General features: G+C 31.6%; 1 protein-coding gene across 2 annotated transcripts in view; it reads right to left on the reverse strand.

Annotated features, from left to right (window-relative positions):
- LOC100577231 overlaps positions 1 to 19602 on the reverse strand; it is a 94003-nt gene extending 74401 nt beyond the window's left edge. For both annotated transcript variants that reach the window (XM_026440797.1, XM_026440795.1), the window contains exon 1: positions 19316 to 19602. The gene's annotated coding sequence lies outside the window, so the exon portion shown is untranslated. The remainder of the gene's footprint in view (positions 1 to 19315) is intronic.

Here is a 19602-nt window from a genome sequence, read left to right on the forward strand (position 1 = left end):
TTAAAATAAAAACGCCTATTGGTTGAAATTTTTATATTACAAATAAAATTGTTACGTAATAAAGTGATCATAAAATATTATCTGTGCTATTTTAAATTGTTAATTTTTCATTTTTATTGTAAAAATTGTGCTTTGAAATTGTGTTAGGATCATTAAAATCACGAAGTGTATAATTCTAAAAATAATATGATCATATTCTGATTTCTCTTATTTTTAATGTATAAATACTTGTGAATAATCATGCTAAGTATCGTTTAATTAGCAATAGTTCTTTTTCACTTTTAATCTTTTGCGAAATCTCACAACGATTTTTTATCGTCAAATATACTAAGACTAAACTTGAAATATTACATATTGTTGAGTTTCTACCAATCAGATTTCTGCATCAATTTCTAGAACTTTCAATAACCAATCCAATACATTTAACATTATATTCATGATTTTATTAAAAATTTAGAAAAATAATGTAAATAAATAAAAAATATTGTACGATTAATATCTTATCAAATATGTAAAAAATATCATTGATGTATAAATTAATTTTTATTTACTAACTTATTGTAAAAATTAAAAGACTAGCTTCACGAAAAAATATGAAATCTAATTGGTTAGTTCTAAAATAAGAACGCCTATTGGTTGAAATTTTCATATTACAAATAAGATCGTTAGATAATAAAGTGATCGTAAAGTATTATCTGTGCTATTTTAAATTGTTAATTTTTCATCTTTATTGTAAAAATTGTGCTTTGAAAATATCAGGATCAAAATCACGAAATGTATAATTCTAAAAATAATATGATCATATCCCGATTTCTTACTTTTAATGTAAAAATACTTGTGAAAAACCATTAAACATCATTTAATTAGCAACAGTTCTCTTTTTCATTTTTAATCTTTTGTGAAATCTCACAACGATTTTTTATCGTTAATTGTATTAAGACTAAACTTGAAACATTACATATTGTTGAGTTTAAAATCTACCAATCAGATTTCTGCATCAATTTCTAGAACTTTTAATAACCAATCCAATACATTTAACATTATATTCATGATTCTGTTAAAAATTTAGAAAAATAATATTAATAAATAAAAAATATTCTGCGATCAAAATCTTATCAAATATGTAAAAAATGTCATTGATGTATAAATTAATTTTTATTTATTAACTTATTGCTAAAAACTAAAAGACTAGCTTCACGAAAAAATACGAAATCTAATTGGTTAATTCTAAAATAAGAACGCCTATTGGTTGAAATTTTTATATTACAAATAAAATTGTTACGTAATAAAGTGATCGTAAAATATTATCTGTGCTACTTTAAATTGTTAATTTTTCATTTTTATTATAAAAATTGTGCTTTGAAAGTGTTAGGATCATTAAAATCACGAAGTGTATAATTCTAAAAATAATATGATCATAACCTGATTTCTCTTATTTTTAATGTATAAATACTTGTGAAAAACCATGCTAAGTATCGTTTAATTAGCAATAGTTCTTTTTCACTTTTAATCTTTTGCGAAATCTCACAACGATTTTTTATCGTCAAATATACTAAGACTAAACTTGAAATATTACATATTGTTGAGTTTCTACCAATCAGATTTCTGCATCAATTTCTAGAACTTTCAATAACCAATCCAATACATTTAACATTATATTCATGATTTTATTAAAAATTTAGAAAAATAATGTAAATAAATAAAAAATATTGTACGATTAATATCTTATCAAATATGTAAAAAATATCATTGATGTATAAATTAATTTTTATTTACTAACTTATTGTAAAAATTAAAAGACTAGCTTCACGAAAAAATATGAAATCTAATTGGTTAGTTCTAAAATAAGAACGCCTATTGGTTGAAATTTTCATATTACAAATAAGATCGTTAGGTAATAAAGTGATCGTAAAGTATTATCTGTGCTATTTTAAATTGTTAATTTTTCATCTTTATTGTAAAAATTGTGCTTTGAAAGTGTCAATATCATCAAAATCACGAAGTATATAATTCTAAAAATTAATCTTGTAAAAAATTGAAGAAGAAAACGAATGAATATTAATTGAAATTTAAAAAAATTCATTAATAACCATCTAAATGATACAATTAAAATTCGTTTGTCCAATTTAATTATATATCATATAAGTGAAAAATGACTTGAAAATATAATAAAACTGTATTTAAACGTTACGTGATTTTACAAGTTTAATCTAATTACACGCAGTTGAAATAATCAAGGTAAGTGATTTCAATTTTACAAAAAGTTTAAATAATATGATCATATCCTAATTTCTCTTTTTAATGTATAAATACTTGTGAAAAACCATTAAACATCGTTTAATTAGCAACAGTTTGCATACTACAATATTTATTTAGTAGCTTCAACGAGTATGTTTCGCGTAATAATATTTCATTTTAACAAACATTTCACGTATATGTTTTAAACTTGTTGAAAATACAATTAACATCCATGAAAAATGATATATAATTACAATAAAGAAAAAAATGTATCTTATAATTCACGGTGCAAAAATGTACGTGAATATTATTTTAGGTTAACTTTTACAATCACTTGCTTATTCAAATAAATTAAATTGTAATTTGAAAATAACATTTATAACAATTATTTTTTTCTTGTATTTCAAAATATTTTTTCAAGTATCATTTATTTCGTTTATTATATATATTTTAAACAAATATAATAGGCAAATATGAGATAATTATTTTTCTCTAACCTATATATTCATTTTCAAAAAATTTAAGAATTTAATTTAAGAATAAATCGAAAAAAAGAATTTATTCTTCTGATTTCCATTTGAAAATAATTCTGTTTCTAAAAATATTCACTAAGTAAGGAAGAAAATATATGTGTACTTACCTACGAATCGTTCAATTTATTCGCTTCTATTCCAATTTCGACTCGAGTCTCTCGATTATTATTTACTTCTCTCAATCGCTATTTTTCCTCGATCACGCGCATAATTTGTGATTATACGTTATGACAGAGTGAAGTAGTTGTCGAGTAATCGAATTTTTTTTCGAGGAATCAAATTAAAAGACTGTCCTTTTTCCACGTCGTCCTTCATCACTACTTATTCAGATCCCGTTTCCTTTTTCTCGAGTCACCTTTTTCCTCAAATATCGCTTGTTTTCTTCACTGGTAAATGCAATAGACGCGGCTTAAAGAAAAGATGAAAGAAAGGGAAGCTGGAAAGAAAAATCCATCGCTATTCTTACGATTTGTTTTATCGTTATATAATCGACATTCTTTCTTCCACTTTTTCGCTTCAGAATCGAATATTATGACATTTTTTTTTCTTAACGAATCTCTTATGACGTGATAACAACGATCGATTTCTTTCTTCATCACCTCCTACGTTCTTTTGATATTTCGAACGACAAAATTCTACTATAAATGTTTCGAAGAATTATATGCGTTCTAAATAAAGGAATATAAATTCCATAGTGGTGAATCCATTAATTAGAGAGGAAAATATAAAACAGTTGAATTAATGCAGAGAAACTTATTTACTTGTTTCTTCAATCGTAATGAATCTCTTTATAATTTCAATGTATAATTGTAGAATTAATTTGTTAATTATTCGTAATTTATATATTACGCGTTTTCTGCACAAAATTTGTGATTTTTCAATCTAATTTCGTTCTAGGATTAATGCTTGAATTTTTTTTAATTCGATATTTAAAATAGAATAAATTTCGTATTCAGTTTATTTTTACATTACAATAAATCGAAACTAAATTTTTTAGTTCATTTGACTTTAATTTTGGAATTAATATTTTAATAAAGATTTAAATTTAAAAAGATATTGTACACAATGAACAGAAAGAAATTGGATTGGATTGCATTAATTTTTAAAAATATGAAAGAATTATTATTAATATGATTTTAATAATTTTATGATAAAAATGTTTTTATTTCTTAAAATAAGATTAAAATTAGAATTTAAAAATTCTAAGATTATTAAATTCTATTGTTAGATAAGAAACATTAGAACGATATGCTACACGCAATAGAGAATGATATAGTACTAATTCCATATCAGTGAGATCTAGATTAATGACAGAGATAGTCGTTTATTACATCTACGGATGATATAATTAAATCGCATGTCTCCTTTTTTAACTCTATAGTGATTCTTATAACTACTCGAATTGAAGGAAAATAGGAAAGGTCGGAATAATGAATGATTTTAATTAAAAATATGATTATATTAAGTAAAGAGAGCTTTTCTCTCGTGAAACTGTAAAGAATCTTTACATTCCTTTACATCTCCGGATATTTCGTTCAATAATTTATAAAATAATTTTTAAAAATTATTTTATTTCTCGTTTAATTTTTCATAAATCGAAGTTTGAGGATTATTAAATTAATTGTACGGTTATTTATCTATTAATCTTTAATTAATACGATAATAATTATGTTTCATATTGAATCATATTATTCATTATTCACCAAATCTTTTATTTATTCCACTGATTTATTTAACCAATAATAATTAATATTTCGTAAATAATTACGTGGGAGATATTTTAAAATCAAAAATTCATATTATCTTAAATATATATACACATATATAATAATAAAAAAAAAAAAATATTCTTTGAAATTAATCTAATTCAATTCAATTAATTTAATTTTATTCTCATAAATTCATCGAATAAAAATCCAAATAAAAATCTTCGATGAAAATATCATAATATATTTCTCATTACGATAAATCTTATCTTTCTTTTTCCCTATTCACGGGTTTCGACATCAGACAAAGAAAATAAAAAAAAAAGGGAAAAAAAATGAAAGAAAAGGATAAAAGGGAGAAAAATCTATGCGAGAGAAACGAAGATCGTTACGGTCCATTAACGCCGGCAAGAAGTTCAGTGATTCATCGCAAATGGGATTTTAGCTGGCGTTTCCAGCATAAATATCGCGTCAGAGGGAGTTTGGCTTGTGATCAATTATTCGCAATCGTGCGCAAAGATCGGATCCCGAATAGATCGTCCCCGAGGATCGACGAGTATTTTAATTACCCCAATTGCGTTAAACGGCGACGAGATCCTTCCGTCGATTCATCGACGGTTACGTGACTTTTCGCGATTCGAATGGTCGGCCGAATTTATAATTAGCATCGAACATTCTCGGGCACGTCTGGTTTCATTTACGGCCCGGCCTGAATGTACTCCAGATGAGCTGTTATGCTCACTCGCTACACAAACACTAATTCTGTTCGGGTAAACAACGAGAAACGTGATCATTTTTGTTCAAGTATCGTGACACGAATTTCGGGCAATCCACGTGCTGCTACGTCGCGGATATTGCATCGCGTATTTCTCGAAATTATGGCGCGAATTACGCGATTCAGGATCATTTCGAAGGGAGAGATCGTAAAATATGGAAAAAAAAATGAATTGTTGATGGATTCGTTTTATATTTCTTGGAATATGTATATATATATATTTTACGATTTTATGCAGTTTATATTTTGCTCGAAGATTTATCGATCCTAGTAAAGAGGGATGAATTTTCCAAGTGGATTTGACTTTGATCTTCTTATCCTTGCTTTAGTGGATTATTGATGGATTCATTGTGTAATGTTTGGAATTTTTTTTAAAGATGTTACGTATACGATGATTTGCTCAAGAGAGAGAAAGAGGAATTTAAAGTGGATCGTTATTATGATTATAGATAATCTTTTAAAATCTTATTCTTGGAAACGTAATTGACGATATTAAAAAAAGAATGATTTTAATCTAAATCTTTGAGAATTATCTATCTTTGAGAATCGAGTGCTCGATAAATCAAAAAAATATTTCATATATCATGAGGATAGGATCGATAGTCAGAAAATATATTATCCTCAGCTTCAATATTTCGAATAAGATAAAGGATTTTGCGTGAATTATTTCGAATTATCGAATAATCATGGCTATATAATAGCGTTATTGGTTTGTAATCAATTTTATCTGGAGAAAGCTCACGCAAACAATTCCATTCTCTTTCGCTCTATTTTCTAATTTGACTGTCCATTGGCTTTTTCGAATAATCCTTCGTTATGGATTTCGAGTCGATACTCGTTTCTTGCATCTCTATCTTCACAGGTTCTATATTCAGGGAAACGGATATTCTCGAAAAGATAAATGAGAAGATAAATTACGATAATGGATTTTTAAGAAGCGAAAAATATGATTTGAAAGTATCACCGTATAAAAAGAAATTTAATACGAGAACAATTTTTTATGACGTCTTTTCCATTTAATTTCAAGTCCTTTTTTTATTTGTTTGAACAATCGTGTCGAGAATTTTGCATCATTTAACATGTTTCATTCATTTGTGAAATTAAATTATAACAAATAGACATTGATGATATAAATATTGGAACAATCATCCAGGTGATAAAATAAAAAAAAATCATTTTCATTCTTTTTATATCCTGAACGAAATGTCTATCCTTGAATAGCCACAAAAGTCTGTCTAAAACATGTGAAATATACCATCTAACCTGCTTACGACACTTTTCAGAAGTATCAGACTTCTTGAAATATTTCTATCTGGATCTGAGGTGAAACATGAAATAATCCAAGAATGAAATATAGCATAAAATTTCTCTCTTAAGAAATTTTCATCGAAATTTTCTTTTCTAATAAAATAACATTTCATTATAATTTACTCGACTTGAATACTATACATAAATTTTATTCTCTAACCGATATATTTCAATTTATTTGTCGATCAATCTTAGAATAAAAGTGTAACAAATTAAGATAATATTTGTAGGTCAATGTTTATTTTGATAACTCGGATGCTTTCTATGATAATTATTTATCAATAAAAGTTTCTCTTAGACGCCTCCGACTACTCTTTGATGCTTTATATACACGCATAATTTGCATAGACCGAGTTTATTTTATATCCAGCTAGTATTTAGCGCACTAGCGAAGATGTGAAGAGTTTCGATGTTTTAATTGAACGGTGAAAGGAAATTTCGTTTCGCGGTAAATATTTGCACATCGAAGACTATATTTTTACCAGAATAATATTAAGCGAAAATGTTATAGCGTTTATTTAAACTTTATCGTTTATTCAGGGGTGAAGATTCTTCGAACGTTATTTTTAGCAGGGATAACTTTTTTTTCTTCCCCCTACACTTTCGTTCGAGATAAAAGTCGTATTTTCTTCAAGTCCAAGGGGTTGAACTCTTGCGTTGCAAAAATAAATTACTAATTATAAAATTTATCCCTTTTTATATGAATATGCATCTAATTAAATAAGAAAAATTATACTTTCAAAAAATACTTTTCCTTCATAAATCCATTTACATTTAAATTAATTTTCCATCCATATAACGAATAAAATAAATAACAATAAGTAGTGTCTCGATATCCGAAAAATTTTTTTGTATTTTTCTCGAATAATAATAAGACAGTAATAGTGTTTGAAAAAAAGCAGTAACGAGTGTAGTGCAGATAATAAAATTCATTTTGAGAATCAAAAATGGCCACAATGGGAATTATACAACAATGATTTAAATCAGAAATATCACTTAAGTGTAGACCTAGAAATAGAATCTAGGTTTATAGTGGAGCAATACTCACTTTAAGGATAGAGGACGACTGTCACCCTTATCGTGACTTCAATGGTTTCTTTTTCCTTTCATCCATTCTGATTATCTAGTGAGAGACGTGCCACGTCATGGAAATATTTTAAATATCAAAAATTAAGGTTCATTCATCAATAATTCTATGTTATTTTTCATTTGATCAAATATCTATAATGATCGAATTAACGATAAAAAGTTTTAACGAACGTGCGATCGTAGATGATATTACGTGGAAGTTCCATGCAAAAGTTTTCAATTTAGCGAGATGAAGGAAGAAATTTTCAACGCATAATTATCGACGATTATCCGATGGTATTGATTATAAGGTGATTGTTAAGTAATTAATTACGACATCACAACATGAAAACACGAAAATCAAGTTATAAAGTTAAGTTGTAAATATTTCAATACGAGATAATTAAGAAATTTTTCTATTTTTAATCGCATTTTTTATCCTCACTTTTTTAATTTTTAATTCAATCAATTCTCTGATAATAAATTTCTAGTCTTGAAATTTAAATCAATGGTAAATATAACGAATAATAACGATTCATCCCTATTTCAAAATCTCTCGATGAGAGAAGATAAAATATTTTAGGTGGAAATATAACTGATTATTCGAATTCTGATATGATATTTAAACACAATGTTTCTTCGAAACAATTATGAACAAAATAATAATTACGAAACCACGTTGAGAAATTAATCACGGATATAATTTTGATATAAATTATTCGATCAAAATTTTATCTCAGATCGATAATCAAATTTATCTTCTCACATCGAAAAATATATACAACTCGTAGACGAGAAACATACGAGAGAGAAATCATTTTACCCTCGCACGAAAAAATCTTCGCTCGTTACGGATGGCGCTACGATTCTCAAGGCGAAATATCATCCCCACGAGGCGGCCCCTCGAACAAAGTTCAAAGCGTGCCACCGCTGCAAATTAATGAACATGAAAATTTCACGTCTTTGTACATCCAACTCGGTGCCGTTCCTTCTCGAGAGACGTTCAAAAGCGCGTGACTCGTTCGCAGGGCGAATACCTCGGGCCAACCCTAATTAGCCTTGCTTTTCTTCCCTCCCCCTCTTTCTTTCCACGGAGTTCACGGGATTAATTAATCGCGCGTCGATCGTATGAGTCACCTCGGTTCATTCTTCGATACGTAACGGATCGAGAGTACGAGAGAGTTCACCACCGTCATGGATCGAGTCAAAGGCCGCCACGTAATTACTGTGATAATAAACGGAGGAGATTATGAGCATAGCATAACGCCTCCGCTTTTCATTCATTCGAATATCTTTCATTTAACCCGGGTTCAACAACCAGACGGGTTGACGCCGAGGATTAAACACCCTCCCTTTTTAGCCAGGGATACGATTCTCCTCTCTTTTTTAACAAATTCCTTCGCGCGTAACGAACGATAAGGACTGGAAGGAATGGAAAAGTAATTTCACCGTGGAAATCCTTTTTGATCTAATCAATAACGCAGTGTACAGTCGATTGTAAAAATATGTTATCTTGTTATAAATAATTGTAATAGAAATTTGTAGGCAATAATGGATTTGTTTTTTTAAAGATCTTTAAAGATTCACTTCCTTTATTTCGTTAAATATAATTCTATTTATTTACAAAGTTTTTTTTTCCAAGTTTTTGATAATTTATTGGTTAAATATATACACCTTCGTGACTGATTATATACGTAGTTGATAAATTTTAAATACACGCACAAAATAATATTATTAATAGTTTATTCTTCCATTGTTTCCTTTTGATCCGAACTTTTGTCTCGGAGTTTCATTCAGTCTTCGATAAAGCGACTTCTATTTTCCTCGTGGAAATTATATCTCTTTCGCGTTAATATTTCTCGTGGCGTGACTATAATTAGACAGAATAAAGAAAAGACGAAGGTACCGGTGTTATGAATTACACGTCTCGCTCGTTTGTACGTATAATGCACAGAAATTGATACTTTACAAGAAACTCTGTGACGGGTGTCATTTATGAGACGACCGATGTACGATCGTCTCGTATTTTCTACGATACGTTTCCTGTTTCGCGTGAAATCAAGGGAAATATAAAATTCTATTTTCGAGAATGGAATTTCTTCATTTCGATTTCCTCAAAAATCGAACGTATCATATTTTTCGTTCGCGGCTTCAGAAGAAGTAAGAAGTTAATAAAGTTTTCGAATTTGCTCGGCTAAAATATTGAATCTTCGCGTGAAATTTAATGCACCCCTATGAAATTAGGATCCATTATCCGTGATAATCGATAAAAACGAGTTAACTCATTAGCACTCTTCATGGCCAATATTCTATTAGATATTAATAATTCACTTGTCCAATGAATCATTTTATCCTATATAATTCTATATAACTCCATTAAATATATTCGCATTTTTATCGAAAATATATTAATCCATCAATTTCGATAAAAAAATAAATTGATCTTTGAATGACTCGTTGAATCTCATTAAGTGAATTTAGTTAGAATCAAATCAATAATCAAACTTTGTTATAAATCCTGCAAATAAATTTATTTAAAAAAAAAAACCTCGTTAGAATAAATTTTAAGAAATTTCTAATTTTTCCAAGATTAAAATGAATCTCTAAAACGCGAAATGAAAAAACAAAACGCGAGAGGAGTTAAAAAATTCTCTATGACCATCCCCTCCCTCTTTTTCGTGTTTCATCTTGCCATCATTCACCGTGGTTAAATCTCCTTGACCCCGTGGTTCGATAACCCAGTAGGTAGACGACCGGGGTTAAATTCCGTTTAGCTTGCGATCGAGAATACGATGCTCCCCAGGCGGTTACATTCTCATAAGCTTCATTAATGCGAGAGTATATAGAGGGAGGGGGAGGGGTGGATCGTGTTTCTGAGGAAGACTCGCGACGAGGATTAGAAAGCTGCGCCCCTGCCACGCCGCCGATTACGCCACCCTCTCCCGATCCCTCGGGTAGCCGGCTCGTTGAAAAAGAAAGTTGGGAAAGAAAAGTTTCTTCCCTGGAACAAAATGCAAACCCTTTGATCGCGTTTCTTCGCGAAATTAATTCGTGGCGAATTAAACGAATTGAAGGAAAATTACAAGGCCTGGCTCTCCCTTGAATTTATGCAACGTGGAGATGATTGATCCAATGTTTTAACTATGCCTATAATTCCCGGCCTTGATTTCCCCTGCAATATCGCAGCCAACTTCGAAGATATTCTCTTACATATATATATATATCTTGCGTGCAATTCACTCTTGGTATTTCGGAATTAATAGGATAGTTCGTTCGAGAATATTCTTCCTTAGATTCTCGAGAATTTTGGGGAAAAAAGGATTGGTGGTATGTATAAAAATTAATTTGCATATTGGATTCGCAAGGTGCGAAATGTCAAGGGTAAATTTTGAGAGAAATTTGGGATATGGAGGTTATATTTGGACATTTAATCGAGGGATCGGTTAACTATTTTAGCGGTTAAGGATTGGTAAGTAGATGGAATTTTATGTTTGGAAGGGGGAGATTATGTTAAGAGATAGGGTACATTTGATCATAGGGTAGTTTATGAGTTTGTGAAAGTACTCTCGAAACTTTCGTTCCTTCTGACTTGAAGGAAACCATTAGGAATGAAAGAAAAAACTTTGTAGACAGTTTTTTGTTCCGTAGGTACATCTAATACTGTTCGTATGAATCACCCGAGTCATTTGTCAAGACAAATTACTCTTCGATCATTTATACAAAATAATTCTACGTTAACATTCCGATTTGAAAGTCTTAGTTTATATTTGTACTTGTATTCGTTTAAAAATTGAAAAAATATCGAATAACCAAAATGAAATAAAAAAGATAATTAATTTAATAATTTCAATAATTTCTTTAAAAAATAAATGTAATCAAATTTCCATATTAAACACTGATTGCACAGAAAAAACATGTATATGATATAACATGATCTATAAATATTATATGAATTCGTATATAACTTTCTAGTTCATTTACATTTGGAAATTTTTCGAAATTGATTTATTGCAAATATCATCTATATAAATTAAACTTAATATAATGCAATAAAAAATAAAAAATCGATAAAAACCAATAATACCGTTTCTCATGAACATCCAAAAAAAAGATGTACATATTGCTTGCTCCTTATATATTGTTACAAATCTCCACTAAAACCAGATTAAACCGTCTTGAATAATTACGAAGAAGAAGGTTGAAAGGAACCACGAAGAATTAAAGGAGCGACGCAAAGGGTTTCATGATCGTCGATTAAACGATAAAATCAGTGTCTTCCCTCTGTGCCTCGTCTCGATGGCTGCCAGCTTGGCTTATCTGAACCGTTCAAAAGCCTCTCTTTGGCCGTCCCCTTTTTCGAGGCGCTCGAGCATTCGTGTATCCGCGAGTCTTCTTACATTCGAGGGTTGTTTACTCTGCCGCGAAGACTAGCAGCCAAAGCTATCGATTGTCGATCGTTAAATACGACACACCGGGTTTGATAAGCTGACAACTCTCCTCGTCAAAGGCGAGGAGAACGAAATTCGTTCAGGAGGGTATATTATGATGTTATTATGAAAGAAAATGCGAGATGATATAACATGTTGAAAGAGGTTAGATGAATTCTCTCGAGTAGTCGAATAATAATTATTATTTTTGTAATATTAATCGTAATAGATTCATTGGTTCCTTTGATGACGTGAATGTCAATGTTGTAATTTAGAATGAATTTATATTATGTCGGAGAGAATATTTGCAAATGCAAATTAATCAATGAATTACCATTCAGAATGACAAAGTATATATTTCTTTTATTATATGTAACTATTATGTAAATTCGTATCTGCAATAATCTGTATATATCACGTGAAGATTTTACACCAATAAATACGTATTAACGTGAAATAACCAAAAACGTGTGATTATATTTTATTATTTTAAGCTTTAATTATTACCAGCCGTAATTTAGATTAATCTTGTTAAATTTTCGTTATAAATAATCTCATTCATCATTTTCTCTCTCTACAAATTTCTAATTGTAACAGCTAATTCAGTTTTCACGTTTTTATCTCTATTTTAAACCAACTTTCTCGGATGATTTATGAAGGTTCATCTACCTTCTACATCTAATCTAATGAATCTTACAAAAAAAAACTTAACCAATTACACAATATCCATCGCATCCTTTATTACAACTCATTTGAAACAAATTCACTTAGAAGAAAAATACGAGATTATGCATCGAAGGGAAATATTTTTAGAATATTCTCAATTCATTCTCTCACAAATCAACTCGTTTCCTTCGGTCCTTATCAAAAAAATAATAAAATTTCTTTAATGTCAAAACTTAGATTAAAAAATTATTTATCTCCTCGAACACGTAGAACTCAACTTAAAAGTTCAACTTCTTAAAATTCCCTCCGATTTGGATCTCCTCGAATGCAGGGCGCAATATTAGATCGGTGTTTAAAAGTTGCTGTTTCCGGGAACACCTCGACAACCTTGGCTCGCGTATCACGTACAACTGTGACCCAATTTATAAACTTTTTATGCCAACATCCGTTTCATACGCTGGATAACTATCCTTCTTTCTTTCTTCGCCTTTTTTTTTAAAAAAGTTTCGTTGTCATCCACTTGTAGAAGAAGCAAGCGTTAAATATTTTTTATTATCGATAGAATAATAAACGAAAATAAGCGAATAACCCCCGCCTTGAAATCGTTCCATGTCCTCGTAATGTAGCCTAACTTTCGGATCGGAAATTGTACCAAGTTAAGGGCGCAAAGCGAACCGACGTGAACTTTCCGTCGTTTTGCTCGAGTTACCCCCAGTGTCTCAGCTTTCCATCAACCAACTTCCGCCGAATTCTCACCCTTGTTCCTTTCACAATGGTTCCTTTGACCGATTCCACGACGATGATTGTCCTTTCAGTTACTTTAAAACCGGTGAGAAATTCAAATTTCTTTTCTACTCTGTGCAAATGTGGAAGACGTGAACGAGGTGAATTCAGAGAAGAGAATTGATATTAAAATTTATTAATAGGAAGAAAAATTTGGACGATAATTATTTTAATAAAATGGTGAAGGGAATATTCGAGTATACGATGAAATTAATTGTTGTTCATATTTTTAATACGAAACAGATTATTATATATAATTATTGTATTGAATTTTTAAACTCAAGATTTGCATTCGATCATTTAATCCATAGAATTTGTTCAGTAGAAATTTTGAACGTAGACACGAATAAAATTTCCATTTTATTTCTCTCGAAATCTTCAGAGAAGATCTTCTTTTTTGTTGTTCGTTGTATTCTCTCCGATTCTTGTTCATTCGTGAGACACGAAATCGTGCGCGTAGGTAAAACTAAATCGTCTCTGGAAATTTTCATGCTCTAAATGTTAAGTCCAGGATAAGAATCGAACGATGGTTGCAACCATTCGTCTTACAGATTTCTCGAAAGTCGATCGTGGATAAAGAAGGTTAACGTGTCCCTTTTGTAAGGAAAAACACAAGAGGGAAAGGGGCGAGTTTGTACACGGTTTGTGTGTACATTGAAACTCTCTATACGAGGTTTCCACGATTTCCACGATTGAAAATCCTCCGCCACTACAGAGGAAACGATTTTCCTCTGTTTCCTTACAGTCCAATTTGTAAGACGTACAATTTACCAGGGTTTTACTCATCCTTTTAACTTTCTTAATATCCCTCCTGTCAGATTTCTCTTTACAAACACGAGAACATTAAAAGAGAACACAAAAGATTTCCATTTACGTTTTAATTTATTCGCCATCCCTTTAATATCTCGTAATAATATTACTAAATAATTCTTCGTTCGAGAAACATAAAACGTATAAAAATTTTCATCTTTCCATTACGATTCTCAAAATTCACCACCACCGCAGATGAAATTAATTAGAATGGACAATTTAATTACAAATTTTCTCTTTTCCATATATAAATATATATTATCACGCACAAAATAAGATGAAATCGAGAAAAGAGGGAAGAAAAGAATTTCTTCCAGCGATGGTTGAACGTTATCACGACAACTGAGCCACTGAGTCGAGTTTCGTTGCACAAAAGTAGTTATCCGCGCTACTATAACGTCTCGTCGTTCCACGACTGATAAGGTGGATACTGGCCGTTCAGGACGGGCCAACCCTATTACTTCCTTCCGAGAAGTCGGTCATTGAATGCAGTTTTCCCTATTCAAAGCCTCCCGTGGGCGGTACAATATCTTATCGAATGAAGCGTGTGCTTGCTGCTGCACGCCCGGAACAATTGCAACTGCACGTGCAATTTCTCTCCCCTCTCCCCGCTCGTCGACTGTTCACGGCACGTGTCCGTCCTCCTCTCAACACGCAAGCTTGGACGACACGCGTGGAATTGCTTGGAGGAGGAAAATTGACATCACCCTCACGATCCCTTTGCCCATCGTCCTCCATCGTAAATTACATTCATTGAAATGAATGTTTGGTCGAGTGATAGGACGTGTTGCTTGGTGACGTAACGAACACGTGGAAAAGTGCTTTCTTTTTTCTTTTTTCTTTTTTTTTTTTTTTTAGAAGACTCTTAACGAGGAGCTGATGGTCATTTCTTTGTGTATTATCTCTTTTATGGGTTGTGTTTAATTTGTAAATTATAGCACGTGGAAATATGGTTTTGTCGTTTTTGCTTGCTTCTTGGGAAAGTGTATCATTTTTTAATTTGTAAAGCGTGTGGATTATTTATACGTTTCTTCTTTTTTTTTTTTTAGAAAAACGAGAAGTTATAGATTACATTTAATTTTATAAAATTTTGAACAACACGTAAAAGGATGTGTATTTTTTCTTTCAAAAAGATTTAGAAAATTAATCTTATTATATAATTTTAATATTTTGTAAAGATAAAATTAGTGCAATTTTCATGGTATTTCAATCGAATTCGACGAAAATGTTTTATTTATATAAATGAATTTTTGCTGAGAAAATGTTGGGCTCGATTCCAGCCTTCGTTTATTAATGAACTTGTCCAACTTTATCGTGTGTGGAATTCATCGTTCTTACACTGGAACACGTTTCGAACATGTTTTCACTTGGTTGGAGTAAAGTAAATATTATCAATACCGTTGAAGAATAGAACTCAATTCTATATCGGTACATTTTAACGGGTGAAAAATGATACGAATGAAATGTAGATGTAATTTAATAATGCACGTGAAACGTGTATTATTAGAATGATAATTCACGATAGTAATAAAGCGATATATATATATTTCATAAAATGCAATAGTGCATTTATCGTTAATTTAATTTTATTTGAATATTTCCAATAGATAGAATTTGTCATTTGTACTCCAAAATAATTAATTCGAGATAATAAAAAGATAAATTCCAATCATGAATAAAAATTATAATATTAATAAATGTCAATTGTTTGAACAGTGAAAATATCCCTAGACTTCCCTAAAATTAATCAAATATATTTATCTCGCTCTTCAATGGACACCCTTATAAAAAAAAAATAATATTTAATGTAATAAATTTTATCGGTCAACAAATCTAAAGAAATACGCGTATCATCTCTATATAAAAATTTCTAATTTCTAAAGCTGCAGAATAACATGTATAAAACAAGTCACGATATACGCGGTATTTTTTTAAAAATGCACTTTCGTTGTAAAGATAAGTGGCAGATGGCGCGACACAAGACAGAGGCGGATAAAATTCAATGTTACGAGCCGGAGGCGGCGGCAGGCGCCGACATGCATGCACATAATCGCAAGAGCCAACCTTCGGTCTAGATTAACGATTCACTATGCACATTTTCACACACAGGGAAATTTCTAAGCCAAGTTTCTTCCCGAGATGCTTAATCCCCGATAAATTCGACTCATTCATTCCGAATCGCTTTTACTCAATTCCATCGAATCAGATTTTCGACGATTTAACATTCGAAGAACAGTCCAAGTTCCATCAACAGTGATTAAGATCTGATAAATTTGAATTCTGAGCTGCTTTCTCTCCTTGCAACTCAAGAGTGAACCTTAGTTTCGCCCCACCCTGGGAAACTTTAAACGATAATGCGTTGCGCTAAGTACTTTGTGAAAGATTAAATTCGTCATGGATTAAAGTTGATACTTGAAAGCTTTTGAAGGAGAACGAAATCAAAGGTGTAATTCATTTTTCCGTTTCCATTCATCTAATTTTAACTCGTTTAATTCTGTTGCTTTATGATGCTTCTTTTTTCTTTCTTTCTTTCTTCCTCTTTTGGAGATAATTGTAACCGTTGCATACCGGATATATTTTTCTTTGTATTTCTTGATGATGCAATATCGAAAATTACGTATATATGATTCGATAATGCGAAAGGCACGATATGACAATATAATAATCTGCATAATAATCACCAATTCGTAGAATTGAAATTCTAATAGAGTTCGAGTCAAACTTCGTTACGAATTCAACTTCCCTTTATCGAACCAGAATTACAAGTAATCCGTGCTTCGAGCCGTGAGTCGACGTTACAAAGCGGTTTAAAATTAACGCGGAATGTAAAGGAAATTTTAAACACAAATATCGTTAATAATTCCGTCTAAGAAATAATTATAAGAATGCAAACATTATTAAAAGATCAGATTACTAGAATAAGATTATATATATATATCTTTTTAGTGATAAAACAGCACTGGGAAATTGAAAGAAATATTACGAAAATTTTTAATTAGAGTAAAATACGAAATCTACGAAATAAATCTACCGATTCGAACGTATTCTCGACCCTAAATTTATCGCACAATAAAACGCGCGTATGAATAATAACTAACGAACGCGCACAAAGGAAAAGACGAATCGCCATGGTGACGTAATTTCGAAGGGGGATTTTCTAGAGGGACCTAGACCGAAGGGGGAGGATTTGATTGAATATTTTAACCGCCCTCCTCGGAATCGTTTAATTAGTAAACACGGTGGAGGGGAAGAGAAAAAGAAGGGAATGGCAGGATATGGGATCGATATCGAAATGAATCGAATACGTCGGATACTTCATCGGTTGAAATTATCCAAAGGGAAGAAAGAGAGAAAAGAAAAAAAAATTTAATAGCGAGCAATAAACAAAAGTATATATATTTTAAAACGAGAGATTTCTCGCGGAATATCCTTTAAGATTGGATCTTTCTGGATTCGATACCAAGTCCAATATGCATTTGTCAGGCAGACGCCGATAAAATTGCATAGAAGTCACCAATTTACAGAGGGAATGTCGATGGGATTATTGGATTCTATTTCGTCGAACGTTATACGTTACCGTGGGAGAAACGTGGTTTCCACACGGTGAAATTTCTTTCTATTCCGCGAAAGAATTCGTCGTTCCGTATGAAGGCAACTTAAACTTAAAAAAAAAATATATATATATATATATATATACAAGAGAAAGGAGAATGAAAAGGAACGGCGAGAGAAAATCGAGTGGAAAATGAGAATTTCGCGAACGTTGAGGTGCAACGTTGGACATTCGACGTTTCTGTTGGATCATCGAGAAACTTGAAGTCGAGTTTAAAAGGAGATGAGAATATTTTCTGTGTCTCTGATCACCCAATTACCAACAAGACTGCTTCGACCTCGGAAACTTTCCAACTTCGTGCATTCGTGTTCTATTTAATTAATCCGTGCGTATCCTCGTCTCGGATTAGATAATAACAGCGGCGGAAAGTTGGACGGAGAGTTTCATCGAAGTGTTCGTCCTTCTTCCTGCTCTTCCTGATTTCACATTGTCGTCTTCTTCTTCTTCTTCTTCTTCTTCTCCTTTTTTTTTTGCAAGCAAGCACGCGAGAGTTATAAACGATCGAATTTTCCTCGATCGATTTGAATAACAATTAGGACGAATTGATTGGAATTCTTCTCTCCGAGTTTCTTCCGGTAATTGGCTCGATCGATATAGTTTCTTTCTTCTCTGTCAACCGTACCGGTAATTAGATGAGCGTGTATCGATAAGGCAACTTCCGCTGATTTCATTATCCGTGTCGTTACACAAACGCATCGCGATTATAGCAAACTAACCACGCTTGGTTAACTCCCGCGTAATTGCGCGAAACGCTCCTATGTAATTGTACATCGCAACATAATTGATAATGTTGTATGAATCGTCGCGTTGAATTTGAAGATACCGTAATAGTATGCGCCGATATACAAAGATTTATGGAATTTTGAATTTGCCCGAATGTAGCATTAATGAATGTTAATGGTACGCGACGATATTACCCGAATAATGCATCGCAACACGTATTGTACAATATTCGAAACGGTCGAAATTATCTTTGTAAATATACGTATTTCTCGTATATATCGCAAAAATCTGTTACGAATATTAAAAAAAAAGGAACATCGCGTAAATTTATTCCTACAATCTATAGATATATATTTCGTGTCATAAAAAATTCGAGAAGAACCTTACATCTTGTTACCTTCGCTTCCAACACTATCTATTTAATCTATCCAATAATCACTTTCGATTACCTTCTTCCTGTCTCTCTTCACCATACCATGCCCCTCCTCGTTATAAATCGAGTATCCCATTCAAATTTCTCGACGACAACACTCCAATCCTCATTTCTCGGAAAACTTTTTACTTTACGGAGACGCAAATCGTCTTATCAATGGCGCGAAAGAAAGAGGAAAACAAAGAAAAAGCGAAGCGAACGTGTCCAAAATAAATTCCTCTCATTGACTCACCGTCTCTTCTCACCCGAAGGACGAATGCAAGAAGGACGTTCACGGTTCGTTCCAAAGTTCAAGGAACGAATGCACGCTTCGACGTCGTCGACGCCACCGAGAAGAAACCTCCTCTTCTTCACTTCACAACCCTTCCTCTTTCACCCTTTCTCGCAACCGATCTTGCTTACCTCCCGAAAAGAGTATTCACACACGCGCACAGGGCCGAGCCTATTTCCGGTTTCGGGGAAACGAAACGGAACGCGTATGTACGATGAGGTGCGTCGCGACGCCGCGTGCCGACTGAA

This window comes from Apis mellifera, linkage group LG5 (assembly GCF_003254395.2).
Source record: "Apis mellifera strain DH4 linkage group LG5, Amel_HAv3.1, whole genome shotgun sequence".
In the NCBI taxonomy this organism is placed as follows: domain Eukaryota; kingdom Metazoa; phylum Arthropoda; class Insecta; order Hymenoptera; family Apidae; genus Apis; species Apis mellifera.